The sequence below is a fragment of the Chrysochloris asiatica genome, unplaced genomic scaffold (assembly GCF_000296735.1).
Source record: "Chrysochloris asiatica unplaced genomic scaffold, ChrAsi1.0 scaffold00008, whole genome shotgun sequence".
NCBI classification, from domain to species: Eukaryota; Metazoa; Chordata; class Mammalia; order Afrosoricida; family Chrysochloridae; genus Chrysochloris; species Chrysochloris asiatica.
The window spans coordinates 16589662-16595907 of record NW_006408526.1 but is presented as its reverse complement, the minus strand read 5'-3'; positions in this window follow the sequence as shown (position 1 = coordinate 16595907).

The window sequence follows — 6246 nt, the reverse complement described above, 5'->3', positions numbered from 1 at the left end:
CTATGTATAACATTGTGAAAAATAAATATCCACAACGTTAAATTGTGTTTATGGGGAGCCTGTACATAGACCAAGAGGCAGGTGTTTCAAACAGAACAAGGGGATACTGAATGATTCAAAATCAGGAAAGGTGTGAACCAGGGTCACATTCTTTCACCATATTTATTCAGTCGGTATGCTGAGCAAATAATCTGTGAAACAGGATTATATGAAGAAGATGAAGAACAGGAATAAGAAGGAAAAGGGGCTGGACTGGAGGAAGACTCAACCTGTGATATGCAAATAATACTACCTTTCTTGCTGTAAGCGAAAGACATATATTTACTAAAGAAGATCAAAGACTACAGCCTTCAGTAAGGCTTACACTTCAAAGTAAAAAAAACAAAGATCCTCACAGCTGGGCCAATAACATCATGATAAATGGAAAAAAGATTGAAGTTGTCAAAGACTTCATTTTGCTTGGATCCACTATCAACACTCAGGGAAGAAGCAGTCACAAAATCAAACGACATATTACATTGGGCAAATGTGCTGCATAATAAGACCTCTTTAAAGTGTTGAGAACAAGATGTCAATTTGAGGACAAAGGTGCAATTGACCCAAGCCATGGTATTTTCAATAGTCTCATATGCATGTGGAAGTTGGACCATGAATAAGGAAGGCCATAAAAGAATTGATGCATTTGAGTTGTGGTGTTAGAGGACTAAGATACACATGGCTCTAACCATGGTATTTTCAATCACCTTATATGTGTGTGACAGTTGGATAATGAATAAAGAAAACCATAAAAGAATTGATGCATTTGAATTACGGTGTTGGAGGAGAATATTAAAAGTACAATGGGCTGTCAGAAAAACAAACAATTCTCTGTTGGAAGAAGTACAGCCCAAATGCTTCTTAGAAGCCAGGATGGTGAGACTTAGTTTCTCATACTTCGGACGTGTTATTAGGAGGGACCAGTAGCTGGAGAACGTCATCATGCTTGGTATAGTGGAGGGTCTTTGAAAAAGAGGAAGGCCTACAAGGAGATGGATTGGCACAGTGGCAGCAGCAATGGGCTCAAATATAACAAATCAGTTCTGACTCCTAGTGACCCTGCACAGGGTTTCTGAAGAGTGTCTGGTGACCTTAAACCACTAACCTTGAGGTTCAGACCTACTGTGTAGTCCAGTGCTTATCCTACAACGCCACAACAGGACTCCTTTGTTGTTGTTGTTGTTTTGACTAGTGGATTTACTTATTTATTTTAATTTTTTCATTGTGATTTGGGTGAAGGTTTATAGAGCAGATAATCAGTTTTACATTCAATCAATCCCACACATTTTGTTTCAACTTATTAATTACAGTCCACTCACTTATTCTACTTCCTCCCTATATTTCCTATTTTAATTCTTCCTTCTTTCAGAACCCTTCTGAACTTTGTCCTTAGTCAATGTTGCCCTTTTGATCTCCACAGTTTAATTATTCTAATGTGTGCATATCTCACTAGAATAAACTTGCCTATTGTTTGACTGAAAACTTTTCTTCAGGGTGAATTTTGACTGGTGCATTTAACCCATTTATATTTTGTTCAATGATCAATTAAGAATGCTTTAATACTGGTTTTTGTGTTTTAGTGCTGATCATTTCTTTGTTCTATATTTTTTGTGAGTACTGAGTTCATTTTATTTACAGATTTTGTTATCATTATTGTCATTGCTGTGGTTTCAGTGTTTACTGAATTTTTATGATTTTCTTTTTTGCTTTGGTGAGGTTCCCTCCCCACCCCCCACCTTAGGCTACCTGTAATCTATTATTATTGTTCCAAGTTTAAAATTGTCTGTTCTGTCTTGTCTTGACTTTCTCTTCATTTGGAAGTTCTGTAACTATGCCATTTATTCCCTTTTGATTTGTAGTTGTCATCCTTTAAAATTTAACATTTCTGGTTCCCTATTTTCAGTCTTGTACACTTTTTATTTTTGATACTATTTTAAGTGCTGTCGAGTCCGTTTTAACCCATGGCAACCCTTTATAGAGTTTTCGAGGAGCAGCTGGTGAGTTTGAACCACTGATCTTGCGGTTCAAATTGACTTTTCAGTCCAGTGCATTAACCCACAGAGCCATACCAGGAATCCTTGATGCTTCTATATCTGGCTTAATTTCCCTGAAATGTCATGTGTCTTAATCTTGCCTGGCATTGCTGGTTCGCTCTCCAAAGGACTCCCTTATCGTTTCTCTTTAGATTTACTTTTTTTTTTTTACAAATTCCCTTAATTTCTGTTTATGTTGAAATGCCGACATTTCACCATCATATTTGAAGAGCAATTTTGATGGGTATATATGTCTTGGTTGGCAATTTTTCCTTTCAGGGTTCTAAATATGTTATCCCATTGTCTTCCTGCTTGTGTGGTTATTGTCAAGAAATTATAACTTAGTTTCATTGAGTGTCCCTATAGGTGACTTCCTTTACCACCAAACTGTTTTCAGAATTCTTTCTTTGTCTTTGGTTTTGGAAAGTTTGATTATGGTATGACTTGGTAATTTTCTTTTGAGGTTTACCTTATTAATGCTTCTTGAATGCATATCTTCTCATCTTTCATGAGATTAGAGAAATTTTCTTTCAATAAATCTTTGACAATCTTGGGGTGGTTTCTTTTCTTTTTTTTTGCTTTTGCTAATTCTGTCTTCCACTGATTCTATTCCTCTTCCCCTCTAATGTATTATCTATGTCTGAAATGTTAGCATTAGTCTTCTTGATTTCTATTTGCTGTTTTTATATGATTTCTTATTTTTCATTTATTTTATCAGTTTGTTCTTATATTGTTTTCTTGAATTCTGTCTGTGTTTTTCTTGATTTTGTGTTTGGTTTTCCTGGCCTCGTCTTTGTTTTCCCTGATCTCTTTCTTAATCTTCTGAAACAGCCTATATATATCTTTTGAATCCCCTGTCAAGTAGTTTGAACAGCATTTCTTCTTCTAGAAGATTTTCTGGTTCTGTATTCTGCTCACTTCTTTGCACCATCTTGTTCTGTTTGTGTGTGTGTGTGCGGTTTGAAGTTGTCTGTTGTCTCTGAGATAATATGGTGTTATTGTGTTAATTGTTGATTGTACATTGCTTTGCTTTACCCTTTTTGTTTTGTTTTCAATTTTTTATTTTTATTTTATTTTTTTAGGTCATAAAATAAATTTGAAAGTCCTTTGTAGCAAGATATTTCCAAGTACCCAATTATTGTGTGGGACTAAAGGATAAAGTGCTGTATTTATGACTTTTCAATTTTACAAAGCAGATGATCAGTTTTACATTCAACAAATCATCTACTTCATTTCAATGATTGCAATCCACTCCATGTACCATCCATCACTTATTCCACTTTCTCCCTGTGCTTCATGTTCCCATTCCACCTTCTTTCACAGGCTTCTGAATTTTGTCCTTAGGTAAATGCTGCCTTTTTTATCTGAAATGGTTGACCACTCTATGGTGTGCATGTATCCCCCTGTATACCTATCTAATGCTTGGCTGAAAGTTGAACCTCTGGGATGAGCTCAGTTCCAGACCTGAAGGGTGACTAAGAGCCATAGGCTCACTGTTTTGTATTTGTAATATATATTAGGAACTGGTCAGGCGTTCTACTCTGGTCACTGGTTAGGCAGAACTAAGGTGCTCACCACTTGCCTCCAGGTGAATTTGATAGCAGTTGTGGAGCTGAGTTTCTAATTGCTGGTCATGTAAAGCAGGTGAGGGCTAACTGGGCAGGTGCTGGCCTGTGTCATCAATCCAGTGGTTTTATTTTTAATAGCAGGGCTTGGGGGAAAGAGGAAAAAGAATAGGAAAAAAAATCTGAAGGAGGGAAAGAGGGAAGAACTTTAATGAGCGAAAAGAAAAATAACAGTGGCATAGTGCTAGTGCAAGTGCTGGCATCCACACAGGGCTGTAGTAGAAACCTGATGCTCCCTCTGTGGTATTGGCTTTGCCAACTGCGCAGGGGTTGAACAGGTGTTGCTGACTGAGGAGGTGATGGGGGTGAGGCACCTGCTTCTGGGGATTTAAAAATATAGAGACAGAGAGAGAGAAGGGGAGGGAAGAAAAAGAAAACAAAACTAAGAGAAAAGGGTGAGGTGAATAAGAAAGACAAAGAGAAGCCTCACAGTACTGGCATGGAGGGAAGTTTGACTGCTTGCTGAGTGGGGGCATGCCTAGTAACTTGTAGGTTGAGGAGGAGGCAAGCTTTTGAGGGCAAAATGCTCCACTAAGTTCTACCCACTCATCAGTGCATGTGTGAGTTTTGAGGGTGGGAGGATGAGAGAAGACAAGAATAAGAAATAAAATGCTGATTCTTATCTTTTAAATTTTTATGCTGATGCACATTTCCCTTCTTGTTTCTTTATCTCTCATTTTCCATTTAAAAATATTTATGATTTAAATCAATACTAATAATATTACAATTATTGTGTGTGTGTGTGTTTTAAAGTGAACAGAAGCATCCCTGCATTCCTTTCGCCTTCCTAAGGGACAGTCAAAATAGCTACTGCATAGATGAAATGCTAACAAGTAAACAACCAAGGTTAGCTCTTTCTGTTAGAGGTTAAAATGATCTTCACTGTCCTTGCACATTAACTTTCGCATATGGAGTTTAGAATCAGCTTTTCAAACCTAATTAAAAAATTCATTTAGATTTTGATTTGAATTACATTGCTATAAATCAATTTTGAGAGACTTAACACCAAAAATTTCCATCCATGAACTTAGTGTAGCTTTCCAAAATGTCTAGTCAAAAATGTCCTTCAGTAAAAATTATTTTTATTTAAGAAGTCACAATGGGTCAGAATCGACTTTACAGTATAATAACAAGACAGACTATATTTCTTATTATGATTATTGTTGTTGTTTTTGTTAAGTGTTGTTGAGTTGGTACCAACTCATACTGACCCGTATAGTGTTTCCAAGGACTAGCTGGTGAGTTAGAACCACTGACCTTGCAGTCCAGTGCATTATCCTGCAGCACTACACCAGGTATTTTATAGTTCTTTGCTATTAGGAATAAAGAATGCTTCTATTAATTTAAAATTGAGATTGCTATCAACAGTATGATTATGCTACATCCAGTCACATTGCTGAGTACTTCTCAGTTCCATTAGTTTGCCTGCTATGTGATGTTTTGAAACTTCCAGTTGGACAATCACATGTTAGGAAAATAGTGACAGTTAAATCTCTTCCATTCTAATTTGCATATTTTGTCTCTTTTTTATTTATTTAGATTGCCCTGGTAGGTCCTCCTATAAAGTGTTTATTACCAGTGATAACAGAGAGTATCCTGTTATTGCTTTTTATTTAATGAATACTTTCAAAGTTTCCCCACTAGGTCTGATTTTTCCTCCCTTCTTTTTGATGAAAATATACACAACAAAACTTACACCACCTCAACAATTTCTCACGTACAACTCAGTGACATTGCTTACATCTTTCAAGTTGTGTCACTTGTTTGATATCCTTTTCCAAATGATTTCACCCTCATGAGCACAAACTCACTGGCTCCAATGCATCTCATCTAACCTTTCCAATTGCTGGGATCAGTTTCATTGCTGTTGCTGCTGCTGTTAAGTGTCGAGTCAGTTCTGACTCATAGTGACCCAGTATAGGGTTTCCAAGGAGTTGCTGGTGAGTTTGAACCCGCCAACCTTGTGGTTTAAATCAAGCTTGCAGTCCAGCACCACACCAGATTACATATGGATAATCCTTTAAAAGAGCACCTTGGTCAAGAAGACATTCTTTCCTAAGTAAGCTAAACAAAACTATTGTTTGGTTTTAAGATAACTTCAGGGGTAATTTTGATTTAAGATTTCAGATATATTTGATGTAAGTTAAAAAGAAAACCACAGTATTTTGTTGTTGAGACTACACACAGCAAACATACACTGATTCATCAGTTTCTACAAGTACAATTCAGTGACACTGATGACATTCTTCAAGTTGTGGAACCATCTTCACCCTCATTTTCTGAGTTGTCCCTTCTCCATTAACATAAACTCGCTGCCCCCTAAGGTTCCTATGTAATCTTTCAAGTTGTTATTTTAATGGAAATTTTTCATAGATGACTTTATCAACCTAAAAGTTTTTCTTCTTAGTTTATAAATTTTAAAAATCAAGATTATGGTTTTGGCTTTATTAAGTGGCTTTACAGCATCTGTTGATATTATCACATAGTTTCACTCATTTTACCTGTTAATTAGTTTGTTAGGTGCCATCGAGTCAGTACCGACTCATAGCGAC